Raw genomic sequence first — 17819 nt, forward strand, 5'->3', positions numbered from 1 at the left:
TGTATATGTTGTCTGATTTCCTTTTCGCCAATATGCAGGCCCGTGTCAAGGTGAAAATTCGGCTGCTTGTGCTGAAGTGCCTTGGGGCAGGGCGAAGGCTTCCACAACCTGATGTGGATCCACTTCAGCATAGCCGGCCAGAAGCAGATCATCTCGAGATCTTTGCCGGGATCCGTCAGTAAAGAAGATCAGATCAGGATTTGGCAAGGGGTCAGGATGCAAATGCACCCTCGGGGAGGTGGTGTGTTGGACCTTCACCAGACAGTCGTGGTCGTAGTCTTCCATCGGCTCCGGCGCGAAGGTGGCGAGGTTGACCGCCTACGATCGTTGGTAAGTTTAACTTGGGTGTGACAGGAGGAGCATCTCGTAGCCTATGTGGCGGGAGGCAGTGAAGTGCTGTGTGGCTGCGGAGATTAAGAACAGCATTACAGCATGGAGCACTCTCACCTCTCACGGGTGGTCGAGAACCAGGGCCAAGGACTTTTCTACCATGATGTCGGTGGCAGCTACTGCAGGAAAGCAGGCCGGCATGTCCAGGACTACAGCAGGCAAGGCGGTAGAGTAGTAGGACACTGGTCTTCTTCCTCCTCCATGAGAGAGGACCGCCGTAGCGAATTCATTCTTCTCACAGACGTGCAACTGGAAGGGACGTTTGTAATTGGGTAATCCAAGTGCGGGGACCGCTACCGGAGCGGCTTTAAGAGACTTGAATGTGGCCTCTCTTTTTGGAGTAATTTCTACCAGCGGGGGTTCCACTTTGGCGGCAGCAGATCTCACGACAGCGTCATACGTCCGATATTCGCTTATCCATTGTCGGCAGTACCCCACTATTCCCAGGAAGGAGAGAACCTCCTTCTTGGTCTTCAGGGTTATCATCTGCAGAATGGCTCTTATTCTATCAGGTCCTTTTTTCCGAGTGCCCGCCTTCAGTGTGAAACCCCAGGCACTGCACGTGGGGGTGGAAAAATTGCAATTTAGCCCTGGATACTCGACGACCCCGTTCTGCTAGGAACTGGAGTACTGCTTGGGAGACTTGCGCGCACTCAGGCAGGATGGAGCACGTCAGCAGCAGGTCGTCACATACTGTATCAATGTGGAATTCCCTTCTAGTTGGCATTCATCCAAGTCATGCTTGATGGCAGCAGCACTGACGGCTGGGCTCTCATTGTACCCCTGAGGACAACCCTGGCCTATGCATCTGGATCCTTGACTTCCTAGCAGCAATATCACAATCTCTGCGGATTGGAAAAACATGCGCACCTCACTGACAATTAACACTGGTGCTCCACGGGGATGTGTGCTTAGCTCACTAGTCTACTGTCTCTACACATAGAAACGTGTGGCAAGGCATAGCGCAAACAGCATTAATAAATTCCTGATGATAAAAACATTGTTTGCAGAACTTCAGATGGTGACAATAGGTTGTAAAGCAGTGAGATATACCAGTTAATTGAGTGTTGTCATAGCAAAAATCTTGCACTCAACGTCAGCAAGACCAAAGAGCTGATTGTGTACTTCAGGAAAGATAAGATGAAAGAACCCAAACCAACTCTCATCGAGGGATCAGAACTGGATAGAGTGGACAATTGCAAGTTCGGGGTGTCAACATCTCTAAGGATCGGAAACTGGATGCAACATATTGAACCAGTTATAAAGAAGGCAAGGTAGCAGCTGTATTACAATAGGAGTTTGAGGAAATTTGGTTTGTCAATTAAAACATTAAAAAATTCTACAAATGTACCGTTTGTTAGCATTCTGATTGGCTGCATTTCCATCCAGCATGGGGGTGTGGTCTACTGCACAACATCAAAATAATTTGTAGAAACTTGTAAAGTTAGTGCTATCATGGGTAGTATTCGACATCTTCAAGGATCGGTGTCTCAGCAAGGCACCGAGCATTATTAAGGATCCCCACCACCCAGGGCATACGCTTTTCACACTGTTACCATCTGGAAGGAGGTGTAGAAGGCTGAAGGCACGCACACCGTGAATCAGGAACAATTCCTTCCCCTCTGTCATCCGAGTTCTCAATTCCCAACGGGCATTGAACCCATGAGCATTAACTAACTATTTTTTCTGTTAGTTTATGTTATTTTGCACTACATATGTTAAGTTTAATAGATAATTCTTAACGAAACTCAGGTTTTTCTCGATATTAATTTATCAAGGATTTCATTGTTCTGCTGCTGTAAAGTTAACAAATTTCACAACATCTGCCAATTATATTAAATCTGATTCTGTATAAGTTGATAATCGACTCCGCCTCTTCCTTTCCAGTAACAACCTCCACTGCCAGCGCTCCAGAATCCGGACCATTCCCTAAACAACACACTGGAGGAACTCAGCAAAACAGGCAGCATCTGTGTATGCTAGTAAACCTTTGTCATTTTATTCCGAGATCCTATGTTAATGAGTAAAAATAAAGCACGCACATTGATCTGGAAACAATGCAAACACCATTCTTCCATTGCTGCTAACGATGTTTGTCGAAGACCTTCCCACATGGGAACTATTCTCACCCTATTTCCACAGAACGCCATCATCAGCATATAAAGCCAAACCGATCGCAGGCCTCGCGACCGTTAACAATATCATTAACCATCATATCAAACAATATTGAACTGATAACACTATTGCGGGGAGGGAGGCACGTTACCCTCCGCAAGCTCTGATATCACTCTTTTCACCCACTCTCACTCTACATGACCGCCCAAACAATAAAAAGATACCCATTTGCAAAACGTCACACCAATACCAAACTTAATGAGTTTACTCATAAACCTCTCCTTCCATAGCATATAATAAACTATTTCAAACTTTCAGTGTAAAAAGATTTACAAATATCACTCCCAGTAGTACAGTGGCATCATGTATCCTCCTTTACACAACCCACATTGGTAGTGAAGAAGTAATTCTCTCTTCTCCAAAACAATAATCAGCCTAATTGCCATCATTTTCGCAATTATTTTTCATCATGAGGAACTGACAGCAACAGGTCTGTAGCAACTGGACTGCGTAGGATCTTTCCCGTATTTTACAATAGGCATCACTACAGACATTTTCAGTCTCCTGGAAACATTCCTTGCTTCCAGACCTTCTCATAAAACTCAAGCAACTACTTTTAGGCTGCCTCAGGGACATACTAGAGTATATGATAGCTTCCTATATCCTGCCCTGGGCTGTTGTACTTGTCCTATTGACAGCAAATTTCAATTCAGCCAACATAAAATCATCATCCATGGCAACCTCAAACGCCTCTTGTTTGATAGATAGATAGATAGATAGATACTTTATTCATCCCCATGGGGAAATTCAACATTTTTTCCAATGTCCCATACACTTATTGTAGCAAAACTACTTACATACAATACTTAACTCAGTAAAAATATGATATGCCTCTTAAATCACCCTCTCAAAAAGCATTAATAAATAGCTTTTAAAAAGTTCTTAAGTAGTTTACTTAAATACATTGAGTCCGAACCCCGGCACTTTAACATATCTTACTCCTGGCGGTTGAATTGTAAAGCCGAATGGCATTGGGGAGTATTGATCTCTTCATCCTGTCTGAGGAGCATTGCATCGATAGCAACCTGTCGCTGAAACTGCTTCTGTGTCTCTGGATGGTGCTATGTAGAGGATATTCAGGGTTTTCCATAATTGACCGTAGCCTACTCAGCGCCCTTCGCTCTGCTACCGATGTTATACTCTCCTGTACTTTGCCCAAGACAGAGCCCGCCTTCCTTACCAGCTTATTAAGACGTGAGGCGTCCCTCTTCTTAATGCTGCCTCCCCAACACGCCACCACAAAGATATTGTCACAGATATTCTCACTATCCATCAAAATGCACTCTTGTTTCTTAATATACTCATTCCCTAAACTCTATTGTCTGTGTATCTTTATAAATGTATTTCACATTTGCCCTTTCTTTTTCTACTGCATCCAAATTTCCGTTCTCTACTAATACTGCAATCTGGTTATAACCTTCGCCACCATTGATCTTCTTCAGCATTCTCCACACCACTGCTATGCTAGTTCCTTCCCAACTGTTCAGTAACATCCCTTCCAAGCTGCCCTTTTCACGTTCTTAATAACTCTCATTGCTATTGTTCTTCTCCTCTGAAATCCTTCAGAAAGTTTTCTTGCGTTGACCTACGTTTCAAAACACGAAATGTTCCTTTCTAGTCTCTGATGGATTCTGAACATTCCTGTGTCCAACAAGGAATATATTTCCTACCAGCTCTGCTGGTACCAGCTCTGGGCAGGTCCACACAATCCAGAAATTACACTCTGATAATCTTCTTCCATGGTACTGCCTAGAAACAATTACTCAAATGATTTCTCACACTCAAAAGAATTTTTCCCCGTTTCCTCTCTTAAAACAACGTTTAGTACCACAACTCAAATACTGACACCGAACTTTGTTCCCTACAGTACATACGATCACTCCCCCTACCATCAGTCCTTACTTCCCAGTTATTGTCCAGCAAGTAGAGCACAGATAAAATTCAATTCTGGTAAGAACCTCACCTTTTGGCGATATCCACTCTTATCTCTGTTCCGTCATTTAAATAGACTAACTCAGATTATTCCAGACACTTATCTAATGCAGTCCCGTTAGTCTTACTGCCACAAAGACCAGTATGTGCGTTAAAGTCACCATTAAAAAACAAGTTAATAGCATTCTTCCCAAACCTTCCACAGATAGCTTACAGCCTGGATTATAAAAGCTCATAAGTTTGATTTTCCATGTCGATATAATAATTCTATAACTATGCTTTCATTATTCTCCGGAGAAGGCAGAATTCTTTACAATAAACCTTTTTTCACAAAGGTAGCACCCCTCCCCCACTGCACTGTGCTTATTCCACAAACTCATAACCAGGAATATTAAACAATATATGTGATTGCAACAAGTTTCTTGTACATAGATAACACCCATGGGAACACCAAAACAGAGTCTTAAATTTCCTCTCCATTTACTAAGAGATTTCATGCATTCCAATGAAAAACTGTAAGCTGATTGGAAAATATCAATTTGTAGCACGCTGTGTAGATTTACCTTCCACCATCAGCCCCTTCCCTCTACAATCATCCCCCAAATCATTCTCTACCACCAGCCCTTTCCCTCGACTATCATGACCGGTCGCCTTCTAGAACCAAGTTCCGATTATGGGGCCAAGGTGTCCTCCGCTCCACCACCTCAATTTATCGATTCGGGCCCGGGTACTCCGCATTGCCTGTTGCTTTAAAGCCGCTGCTGGGATGGGTGAGGGAATGGGACTGCTCATGTCTTGAGCCGTACACTGTCAAGCAGATAGAAGGTTGGAGCGTCACTGCGCATGCGTTCGACTGTCACCGCAGGGAGAAGTTCAAATTTTGGCTCAAAAATTGCCTTGTATTTCCAATTAATATTTGAAGTAGGAAATGGTCTCCCCGTCGGGGAACTGAACTCCGGTCTTTCACTGGACGGGCGAGGATACTAACCACGAAACTTACGAGGAATATACAAGGATATGTAATCTGTCACATGGACGTCAAGGTGCAGGAGAGCTCACCGAGTCACCCCGATGTGTGTTTGCTGATTGTGTGTGATTGTGGATCTGCCGATTTTTATTCATCCCCTTCTCACTGTGTGACTGGAGCGGTCTCAGGATTCTTTAGCGATTCAGTCACTTACTGTGTTCCAGGTCTTGCCAAAGGGTGGACTCCTTTGGTTTGAAAGGACAAATATAATAAGGATTTGTTTATCCATTTGGTGATGCGCGAGGCAGGACCCCATTAGAATCTCTTCGACTCGGTTCTAACTCAGTCTGATTCCTGGAGTATGCTCGCCGTGGGTTGTATAACTCTGGTCTCTTAGCGATGCCGATTCTAATTTAACGGAATCGTACCTGCAGCAGCTGAGGAATGACCCGACGGAAAGCAGCTCGGGGACTGACCGAGTCACATGTAAATAAGGGAGACGCCTCACTACTCCAATCATTTGCAACGCCATTGAGCGATGGTGGTATAGTGGTGAGCATAGCTGCCTTCCAAGCAGTTGACCCGGGTTCGATTCCCGGCCATCGCATGTTGTACTGTTTTAGACTACATAGCAACTAAACCTCTTACATAGACATGTTCCACGCAGGACCTTAAGGGCCGAGTAATCGACCGACGCTAATTCACACTATGAGTGTAAGATAGATTCATTAATTATCATTCGCTGTATCGTGGATCAGAGATGGAATTAACGTCCTTCCAGAGTTTCCCGTTAAATCTTGTTCTGGCTCTATTCCAGATTCTACAAGAATGGACACTTCACAGGAAGGATTGGCAGGTTTTCGAAAGCGTCTCTCGGATGCTATCTATTAACGTGTTTGATCTTGTTTGCCTCCATTGGAATATCAGAGCCTCAGAGGAAACTTGACTGAATTATGAGGTACAAAATGAGGAAAAGATATAGATTGGACAGATAGTCAGAATTGGTTTCCCATGGTAGGGAATTGAAATTCGAGCAGGGATGAATTTAAGGGCGGAGTGGGAGAGAGTTTAAAGAAGAATTGCGGCTCACGTTTTTAGATGGAGTGGGGCGGGTGCTTGGAACGGGCTGCCAGGTTCAGAGACGGAAGGGTGTAAGAAGTTTTTAGATCGTCACATGAATATGTAAGAGTGGGGCGACATGGATAAAGGTACAAAGAGAAAATCGCAGATGATGGAAATCCAAGCAACACAGAAAAAGTTGGAGGATGTCAGCAGGCCAGGCAAAACCTGTTGGGGGGTGGGTAGAACCAGTCGACGACGAATTAGAGTTAGACTGTGAGAGGAGGGAGAAACACGAGGTGACAGGAGGGGGCATTACCAGAAGTTCCAGAAATCGATATACATGCTGTCAGGTTGGAGGCTGCCCCGACGAAATATAGTGTACTGCTCCTCCAACCTGAGTGTAGCCTGACCGCGACAATACAGGAGGCCATGGGCTGTGATGTCGGAATTGAAATGGGAAGTGGAATTGAAAGAGGTGGCCACTGTCGCATGTTTTTCTGGTGGACGGAGCGAAGATGCTCGCTGAAGTGGTCTCCAAACCTGTGTGAGGACTCACCGATATACAGGAGACCACACCGAGAGCACTGGATGCAGTTGATGACCGTACAATACTCACAGGTGAAGTGTCGTCTTACCTGGAAGGATTGCTTGGGACCATTAATGGTTATGATGGCAGATGTGTTGGGGCAAGTGTAGCACTTGTTTCACTTGGAAGGATAAGTGCCAGGAGAGAGATCAATGACAGGGACTAACGCACATGGGATTCACATAGGCAGCAATCGCTGCAGAAAATACAGGTTGGGATTCGTGCTGGGATCCTCTAGGGATGGCGGAAGTTATAGAGAATTGTGTGCTGGAGTCAAATGCTGGGGGTAGGTAGGTGGGAACAAGACGAACCCTGATAGATTGATAGACTATCATGAAAGACTCTTCCACGCAGCTGACAAACAGATAGGCATAGCTGGGACCCAGGCGAATGTCAGTGGCATAACATTTTGTTTGTAGGATATGGGAGGAGTCGAAAGAGAAATTATTGAGCGGGATCAAGTTCCACCAGATGGCGGTAAATGCTGGGAGAGGAGAACTGGCTGGGTCTGGTATCCATATGGTTCCCGGGTAGGGTAAGATGGATACTAGACCTCGCAGTCTACCCCTTTATGAAGCTGCACCTAATTATTTATCTGCAGTGTGCTTTCCCTGTCGCTGTTAAATTTTAATCTACATTCTGTTATTGTTTCACATTGTTCTCTCTCAATACACTGTACAATGATTTGATCTCTATGAACCGTACGAAAGAGAAACTTTTCACTGTACCTCGGTACGTGACAGAAACATTTTTAATTCCCACTGAAAGTGATGGAGCAGTAGCAGGGAACACCGGTCTCCGGACAGCGCAGCGTTTCCCAGCGGTCAATGTAACGCACAGCAAAAGTTGCCGGATCAACAGCGTCCCTGGGTGGGCTCGAACCACCAACCTTTCGGTTAACAGCCGAACGCGCTCACCGATTGCGCCACAGAGACAGGCTGGCCCATTCCGGCGTTGGAAAATGCTGACTGGTAATCGATGCTGTGACCCGGCTATTCTCAATCTGCATGAATAGTTTGCATCAAAGGGTGACGGACAATATAAAACTGAAAACGCTGCAAGCACATACTTGTCAGAATTAAAAGCGAAAATACCGATGGATTCCCAGTGCATTGATAAAACATTAGGCCACCAGTACACACTCCTCAAAGAAGGGTATTTTCATGGGATGTAATCACTGTGTCACGAGACGGATGAGAACAGCACCGACCCCGGGGTCAGAGAAACAAAACTGTTCCTGAACGAAAAGCTGAAACTGTCGGAAATACTCCGCAGGTCAGGCAGCGTCTGTGGAGGGAGAATCAGAGCTCACGTTTCAGGTCGATGGCCTTTCACAGCTGCGAACTAGCTGTTAGACGGAAGGAGTCTCACGGAGTCTCTGCAGGGTGGCCTGACCTGGGTGAAGGCACCGATTCCACTCGCTCTCTCCTTTCTGACTCTTTCAACTGGAAACCTTAAATCGAGTTCAACGACAGCCTTTGTTTAACATTTAAATCGTGACAGAGGCGGATGAAGCAAATGTTTGCGGAAACGTTGTTCTCTGTCACTGAGTGATACGCCGAATGGCTCTGAGATACAGAGTCGTGGAGGGGAGATTTCACGAAGCTGAACACAAAGTCCTTTCCTCTCGGCAGACTCTCCCTTCCCGAGATCAGTGCCGATCGACCGTTCCACGTCCCCAAAGAACCGATCAGTTCAATGCCAAACTCCGATTTAACCTCTTTAACCCTTTTCATTTTACTTTGAAAATTCGAGTTGCAATTACATTTAATATAGAAACATCAAAAGCATTTCCCTGCCGGGGAAATTAACAGCCGTCTTCCCGGTGACAGTCGGGGATACGAATCACAAAACGAACAAGACACCAATGAGAAAGAGCGATCTGACTTTGGGATGTCCGATCACAGTCTGCTTCAAAGGGTCACCTCAATGTCTGTTAGTTAACTGTGGCACTGGCACTTTTCACCCAAAAATTCTTCATGTGCACCGGGAGAGGCTTCGGAATCGCTTTCGATTCAGCTTTTCCTTGTGTAAAGTTCTCATTCCGGCTTGATTTTGTGCTGGAGGGAAGGACATTCATCAACAGGATTTAACTGATGCAGGGAAATATTTTCCAGATTTTCCACTTTGCCCACACTGGGGAGTCTGTCTCTATCTTTTCTTCCCAAATATAGGCGGACCCTGAAGCCCGCAGTATCAGTAGCGAGGACCAGAAAGGTATGGACAAGGGAGGTGCAGAGGCGCTTGCAGGGCAGCTTTGAATGTGTAGACAGGGATGTAGTCAGGGATTCATCTTCGAGTCTCAGTGGGTACGCCACAGTTGTCGCTGCCTTCATTAAAACCTGTGCGGATGAATGTGTGCCTACGAAACCATACTGACACACCGGAATGAAAAACCGTGGATAAACCAGAAATGCTAATTTCGACCGTTGCACACAAGTAATGAAAACTCTTTTGTCACTTCTCCTTTCATTATTCAAGTGAACGCGGTGGACTTACCTGTACCTCGGCATAACGTGACGGGCCGCGGTTTCAAAACGCACTGATAAATGATGAATACAACAGAATGTGGTTTCGATCCATCGACCTCGGGGTTATGAGCCCATCGCGGTTCCGCTGCGCCTTTCAGAGTTATTGGAATTGTTGTACAATGAATTGTACAATCCCCATATGTTACGGGCTTATCCCGCATTTTGTTGACGGAAATGAAGGCTGAGCGTAGAGTAATTTCTTCATCTGTTTTCGGCCCCTTCAGTGGAAATGCCGAGGATTGAACCAGGGACTTCATACATGCGAAACTTGCGCTCTTCCACTGAGCTACATCCCCAATGTCAAACTTATGATGAAATCTTCCATCTGATCGGATAAGAGCATAGGAGCAGAAATAAGCTATGTGCCCCATCCAGTCAGCTCCGCCATTTGATCATGGCTGATCCATTCCCCCTCCCCTCAACCCCAGTACTCAGGCCTCTCCCGTATCCTTTGATGGCGTGTCCAACAAAGAACATATTAAGCTGTGCCTTAAAAAACCCCAACGACCTGCCGTCCCCTGATGCCTGTGGTAATACATTCCATGAATTTGCTTGCGTCTGCATCTCTGTTTTAAATGGACGCTCTCGACCTGTGACTGTGACCTCTTATCCTTGACTCCTCCACCGTAGGAAACCTCGTTTCCACGTCTACTCTGTCTGGGCCTTTCAACATTCGAAAGGTTTCAGTCAGATCTCTCCTCATCCGTTTAAATTCCAGGAAGTACAGTCCCAGAGCTATCAAAAGTTCCTCATATGTTAACCCTTTAATTTCGTGAGTCATCGTTGTGAACATCCTCTCCATCCTCTCCAATGCCAGCATATATTTTCTAAGATGAGGAACCCGAGACTGTTCACATTACTATCCCTTAAGGAAACCATACTTACGTTGCCCAATCTTGTCCTGTGTCACCAAGTACTCCTTAACCTCACCCTTGGTAGCAAATCAGAGTAGCAAATCACAAAGGATGAACGTTGAAAAATAGAAAATAAAAGTTGCAGTAGGCAATTCGGCCTTTCGAGTCCGCTCCGCCATTCATTGCTGTGGACAGCATTAAAACCTGCACGGATACAACCCAATGGATTTCCTGTCCATCACCTTAACCACCCGGACACGATTACCATGTTCTCCACATGCGACTGGGGCAGCAGAGATACGGAGTCAGAGAAACAGAGTTGATCCTGAACTAAAAGTGTAAACTGCTCGATATACTCAGCACATACGTCAGCATCTGTGAAGGGAGAAACTGAGCTCATCTTTTGCTCAGTGACTTTTCACCCTGAATTCCATGCGTACATTTGGGCGGAGAGGAACTCAATTATAGCAGTACAAGATTCCTTCACATCGCGACCACAATCCCCAAGATTCCCATGTGGGCATCAGCACTCCGGACAATTGCGCCTGCCGTTTCTCTCCTGTCCTGGAGAAGGCGGAACCGGGTTTCCTTCCTGAGTCACTGATCTACGTGTGCTGAGGGAGCTCCCACTAGGCTCTCAACGACGGAGCTCCAGGACACTGGCCCGGCGCCCTGGCACTGATCGACATGGAACATGCGCAGCGTAGCAGGGCCGGCGTCCGGGCTTGTTTCATTCTCGTCCTCCTTTATGATCCATTTGACTACCTGAATGGACCGCTTACGAGGGCGGTCACCAGATAACAATGTAATTGTTCAGATGGAGAATTCATCCCATATAAGTTGTTTTTAATGTATGGATAATGATGTTTACGCACACACTGGGGTATCACCACGTTCAATCCCGAGGTCCCATTATGTTCCCAATCCTGTCCCGATGTTTGAGTGAATGGCGGAATTCCTTGATGAACCAACAATCCACTTGTCTCCGTGTGAACGCAACTCGCGACTTTGATGAACAAATTATGATTTGTTTTCGCATTGCAAACTCTTCATTCAAACAATTGCTCCAATGGGATTTAGTTGTTGCTGCATTAATTATTCAAATTTGAGTTTTTCTCGGGCTGACCAGTTGGTGTCGCTGTTACTTTGGCCCCTCCCTTAAAAGAGGCGGGGATTTTTGAATTTCTCCACCGGTGCGTGATACAACAAGGGCTCGTCCTTTTCTCTCCGCTGTATTACCGGCTTAGCCACCGCGCTTCAAACGGAAATCAAACGTTCGGTTTGTGATAGTAAAGGCAATTTTCTCATCTGGGATTTTACGCCCATTTCTCACAATTAAGCCATCAATTTGGAGATGTCTACAATTCAACCTAAGACTTCATACGTGCGAAGCCTGCGTTCTGGCACTGAGCTGCATCCCCGTCGTCAAATGAATGTGAAATCTTCTCTGATCAAAGGTCGAATGTTGAATGATAGAACGTAGAAGTCGGTCTCGGCTATTCGGTCTATCCAGCCAGAACGACATTCATTTCGAGCAACACACACAAAATGCTGGTGTAACATAGCAGGCCAGGCAACATTTATAAAGAGAAGCACTGTTGACGTTTCGGGCCGAGACCCTTCGTCAGGAGTAATTGACAAATGATAGGAGAAGTCCGGAGAGCGTGGGGTGAAGCTGAGTGCCGGAAAGGTGATTGGTAAAAGGGATACAGAGCTGGAGAAGGGAAAGGATCATTCGACGGGAGGCCCAGGGAGAAAGAGAGGGGGAGGGGAGCACCAGAGAGAGATGGAGAACAGGCAGAGTGATGGGCAGAAAGAGAGAGAAAGAAAGGAGGGGCAAAAAAATTCTAAATATATCAGGGATGGGATAAGATGGGACATATTCATTCATTCATTTAGACCCTGGTTGATCATCTAATATCAGCCCCCTGCCCCCGAGCTCAAGGCACCACTCTTTGATCCCGTTCGTACATGAAAATCTAACTGACCTCTTCTTGATTTATTCAGATATTGGCGAGAGTATGCTACAGTGAGGAAAGAAGACGTGAGTGTCTGACGGCCACACAACACTGGCCTTTAAGGAGTTTCAGCCAAGAACAACAACAGGCGTTTTCAAAGCAGAATATCAGATTAGTAGTTTCAAATGCTTACATAGAGACAGACGAAGTAAAATATTTCACCAAACAGAAGATTGCAAGTTAGTTCTGAATAGAAACAGAACAGAACATTGCAGAAATACGCTTCCACGCTAAATTAAATTAAATATTTCAAATAACCGATCATTTATCACATTCTTGCAGAAACTGAATGACACAAGGATCCCTGAATTAACGTTGCACCATGCAGTCAGAATCCCCTCAACCAAGTGAGGAGGATTTCAAGTTGCATCGTTATTTAACTTGCACAATGAAGTCAACGAGAAATGAATCATCCGGCTACTTCACCCCAGCCGCTCCAGGCTTCAAGTATCACCTTGCTTCTCCTTTTCCTCCCTCTTCCTGGTAATTCTGCTATTCATCTGCTGAAGTGTCTCGACCCGAAACCTGGACTGTTCTCTTTTCCGTAGATGCTGTCTAGCCTGCTGAGTTCCTCCAGCAATTTGTGTGTGTTGATCCGTGTCTTCTATCTCACTTGCCAAACCCGTAAATCTGCTTCATCGTAGCATCTTCCCATATCGTTGATTTAGATATTCTGAAAAATGTTCTTATATTGTAAAAATAATATTCGAATTGATTAATTGAATAAAAGCTACTAGCACATACCAAAACAAGCCACAGAAAATGTATTTTAAATAACTTTTCTGAGTAAAAAAATGTTCCTTTCCCTCCTAGAGATAGATAGACTCGTGATATGAGTTGTTTCTCTGGTTTTGTTATAATTCCTGAACACGGGCATCGAGGCCGAGTCGGGAGGGATTACAGTCATAGCGAGTGTGGAATTGGTGCCAAGGGAGTCTTTACCCGGAGACTTGATTTTAGTAGAGAATTCAGGAACAATGCTAGACTCAGAACTGTTAGTGCTAAGAACCATGGAACGAGTCGACCAACGAACTGGCAGCTTTTTGTTGCGGTCACATGATTCTTATGCTGCATTGGCTGATGAAAAGCAGATGCCTGTAATTATTGGAGCCAATGAATGATTGGGAACTATACCAGGTGATTGAGGCCCAATTCCTGATGAAGTTATCCAGTTGCCAGAAGGGACAATGAGAATACCCGCCCCCCACCTCAACGGGAGACTCTCGGCGATCCTCCAGCCTTGTCTGGACGGTCAAGATGAAAGTCCTGGAATAGGGAAGGGACCAGGATGAAGGATCTCGGAACCCAATAAAGCTCTTCTGGACCGTAACCTTCCCAGTCCACCAGGTTTTGGAGACCCCTGCCCCGAAAATCTAGTAGTCGTCGGATGGTGTATGCCGGTTGGTTGTCGATGAGACGCTGACGATGAGGTGGGGGATTCTCAGCTGGGGGATACAGGGGCTGACGGAAACATATGGAAAGTTGGGTGAATGCCCATGGGCATTGGCAGCTTTAGGTGGACCGCTGTGGGATTGATAAACCTTGCAACCTTGAATGGTCTCAGGAAGAGAGGGGCGAGTTTCCTATGATCGTTTTTGAGCGGGATGTCCCTGGAGGAAAGCCACACCTTTTGCCCAGGTTGGTACTCTGGTGCCTGAGTCCGGTGTCGGTCGTCTGTCTTCTCATTTCGATTCGTTGATCTGAGTCGGGCCATGCGTGTTTTATCCCAAATTTTAAGGCGCCGATCAATATGGTCCCGAACCGACGGTACCGCAATCTCTTCTTCTTGCGCGGGGAACAGCGGGGGCTTGTACCCGAGTGAGCACTCGAACGGAAACCTCCCAATGGCAGAGCTCACCAGAGAGCTGTGCGCGTACTCAATCCACAGGTGGTACTCGCTCCAGATCGACGGGTCGTTTGCCTTTACACAACGTAGGGTCGCCTCCATGTCTTGGTTGACCTGCACCGTCTGCCCGTTCGTCTGGGGGTGGAAGCCGGATGACAGGCTGACCGATGCACCTACGGCTTGAAAGAAGACCTTCCATACCGGCGAGACGAACTGGGGACCTCGATCGGAGACGATGTCCGTGGGGATTCTGTGGAGGCGGAAGACGTGGCGGACGAGAAAATCTCAGGTTTCTTGAGAGGAAAGTAGTTCAGGGAGGGCCACAAAGTGAACTGCCCGGGAGAATCGGTCTAGCACGGTAAGAACAGTGGTATTTACGCGGGAGGGGGTAGACCGGTGACGAAGTCTAGTGCGATGTGTGACCCGGGACCACCAGGGACCGGGAGAGGACGACGAAGGCCCGCAAGTGGTCGATGACAGATCTTTCTTCGGGCACAGATGGAACAAGCCGAGAAATAAGAACGTGTGTACCCCTCCATGGACGGCCACCAAAATTGCTTCCTCAGGAGAGTCAGGGTCTAATCACTCCCGGGGTGGTAGGTGAACCCGGATGTGCTCCCCACTGGAGAACCTGAGACCTGACGGAGACGGACAAGTACAGATTATCGCCGGGTCCATTGCCAGGGTCATGGTCGTCCCGCTGAGCTTCCTTTACTTCGACCTCGATCTCCCAAGTGAGGGAGGCCACCACGTAGGATGGTTGGAGGATAGTCTCGGGACTGGAGGTGTCATCCTTGGAGTCATGCTGGCGAGATAGCGCGTCCGGCTTCCCGTTTTTGGATCCTGGACGATACGTGAGGGTAAACTTGGACGGTCCAAAAATAATGCCCAATGGGCCTGGCGGGACTTCAACCGTTTGGCGGTCTGAATATACCCAGGTTCTTATGATCAGTCCACACCAAAAACGGGGGTTCTGCCCCCTCCAGCCAGTGCCTCCGTTTTTACAGAGCTAGTTTGACCGGCAGCAGTTCCCGATTCCCCACACACGAGGAAATCTGCAGATGCTGGAAATTCAAGCAACGCTCAAAAATTTCTGGTGGAACGCAGCAGGTGAGGCCGCATCTGTAGGGGGAAGCACTGTCGACGTTTCGGGCGGAGACCCTTCGACAGGACTAACTGAAAGTAAGGATACTAAGAGATTTTAAAGCAGCGGGGAGGGGAAATATGAAATGATAGGAGAAGACAATATAAAACAGAAAACGTTGGAACCACATGCTTGTCAGAATTAGACGGGAAAATACCAATAGATTCCCAGTGCATCGCCAAAAAAAAAAAATCGGCCAAGAATACACACTGCTCAAAGAAGGATATTTTACATGGTTTGTAATCACTGTGTCCTGGGACGGATGAGGACAGCAGCGATCCCGGAGTCAGAGAAACAGGTCTGTTCCTGAACGAAAAGTTGAAATTGCCGGAAATACTCGGCAGGTTAGGCAGCGTCCATGGAGGGAGAAACAGAGTTCACGTTTCAGGTCGGTGACCTTTCACAGCTCTGAGCCAGCAGTTAGACGGAAGGAGTCTCACGGAGTCTCTGCAGGGTGGCCTGAGCTGTGTGAAGGCACCGATTCCACTCGCCCTCTCCTTTCTGACTCTTTATACGAAAACCTTAAACCGAGCGCAGCAACAGCCTTTGTTTAACACTTAAAAGCGGATGAGGCAAATATTTCCGGAAACATTGTTCTCTGTCACGGGGTGTTGCGCCGAATGACTCTTTGAAATACACAGTCGCTGAAGGGAGATTTCACGAAGCTGAACACAAAGTGCCTTCCTATCGGGTGAACCTCCCTTCCCGGAATCACTGCAGACCGACTGTTCCACATCCCCAAAGAACCGATATCTTCAATCCCAAACTCGGATTTAACCTCTTTAACCCTTTTCAATTTACTTTGAAAATTCGATTGGCAATTATTTTTACTATGGAAACAGCAAAACCATTTACCTGTCGAGGAAATTAACCTCTGCCTTCCCAGTGACAGACGATGATACTAACCACTATATTGACGAGAAACCAATGCGAAAGAGCGATCTGACTTTGGGGATATCGGAGCACAGGATAGCTCAAAGGGTCACCTCGATGTTTGTTCGTTGACTGTGACAGTGGCGCTTTTCACACAAACACTTCTTCCTGTGCTACGGGACAGACCTCCGAATCGCTTCCGATTCAGCTGCTCCTTGTGTAAAGTTCCCATTCCGGCCTGATTGCGTATTGGGGTGAGGAATATTCATCAACGGGATTTAACTGATGCACGGAAATGTTTTCCAAATATTCCACTTTGCCCACACTGGAAAGTCTGGCTCTATTTCTATTCCCTAAATACTGGCAAGCACTGACGTTCGCAATATCAGTACTGAGGACTAAAACGATATGGACAAGGGAGGTGCATGAGAATTTAAATGGCATGAATGTTGTGCAGTGTTTTTTTGAATTTCCCCACTGATTCTGCGAGGGCCCGTGCAAGGGCCTGTTCTTAACTCTTTCGTATGTTATAGTCTTATCCTGTACTTCAATGACGGAGATGAAGAATGAACGTAGAGTAATTTCTTCCCCTGCTTTCGGCCCATTTATCAAAATTCAGTGGAGATGCCGGGGATTGAACCCGGGACTTCATACATGCGAAACATGCTCTCTCCCACTAGCTACATCCCCAATGTCAAATTTATGATGGATTCTTCCATCTGATCCGACAAGCACATAAGGGATTGGAACAGAATTAAGCTATGTGGTCCATGGAGTCTGCACCGCCATTTGATCATGGCTGATCCATTTTCCCCTCCTCAGCCCCAGACCGTAGCCTTACCCCATTACAATAGACAATAGACAATAGGTGCAGAAGTAGACCATTCGGCCCTTCGAGCCTGCACCGCCATTCTGAGATCATGGCTGATCATCTACTATCAATACCCGGTTCCTGCCATGTCCCCATATCCCTTGATTCCCCTATCCATAAGAGAACTATTTAGCACCTTCTTGAAAGCATCCAGAGAAGTGGCCTCCACTGCCTTCCGAGGCAGTACATTCCAGACCCCCACAACTCTCTGGGAACCGTGTCCAACCAAGAACATATCAAGCTCTGCATGAAATACCCCTAACGACCTGCCCTCCACAGATGCCTGTGGTAATACATTCCACAATTTCACCTCCCTCTGGGTACATACATTTTTCCGCATCTCTGATTTAAATGGACGCCACTCTATTCTCCGACTGTGACCACTGATCATTGACTCCCATATCTTTACCCACATCTACTCTGTCTAGGCATTTCGACATTCGAAAGGTTTCAACGAGATTCCCCCTCATACTTCTAAATTCCAGTGAGTACAGACCCAGAGCTATCAAAAGTTCCTCATTTCCTCAAACAACCCTTTCATTTCCGGAGTCATCCTTGTGCACATCCTCT

The 17819-nt window shown here is 46.5% G+C and overlaps 1 protein-coding gene and 2 non-coding genes across 3 annotated transcripts in view; 2 read left to right on the top strand and 1 right to left on the bottom strand.

Moving 5' to 3' along the window:
• The window catches only part of LOC140717809 (uncharacterized), an 845297-nt gene that overhangs the window by 401852 nt on the left and 425626 nt on the right, over positions 1 to 17819 (top strand). The window lies entirely within an intron of this gene.
• Positions 6000 to 6071, top strand: trnag-ucc (transfer RNA glycine (anticodon UCC)). The gene has a single exon. It is a non-coding gene; the product is annotated as a tRNA-Gly (tRNA).
• On the bottom strand, positions 7974 to 8047 carry trnan-guu (transfer RNA asparagine (anticodon GUU)). Its single transcript has one exon. It is a non-coding gene; the product is annotated as a tRNA-Asn (tRNA).

The sequence above is a fragment of the Hemitrygon akajei genome, chromosome 28 (assembly GCF_048418815.1).
Source record: "Hemitrygon akajei chromosome 28, sHemAka1.3, whole genome shotgun sequence".
NCBI lineage: Eukaryota > Metazoa > Chordata > Chondrichthyes > Myliobatiformes > Dasyatidae > Hemitrygon > Hemitrygon akajei.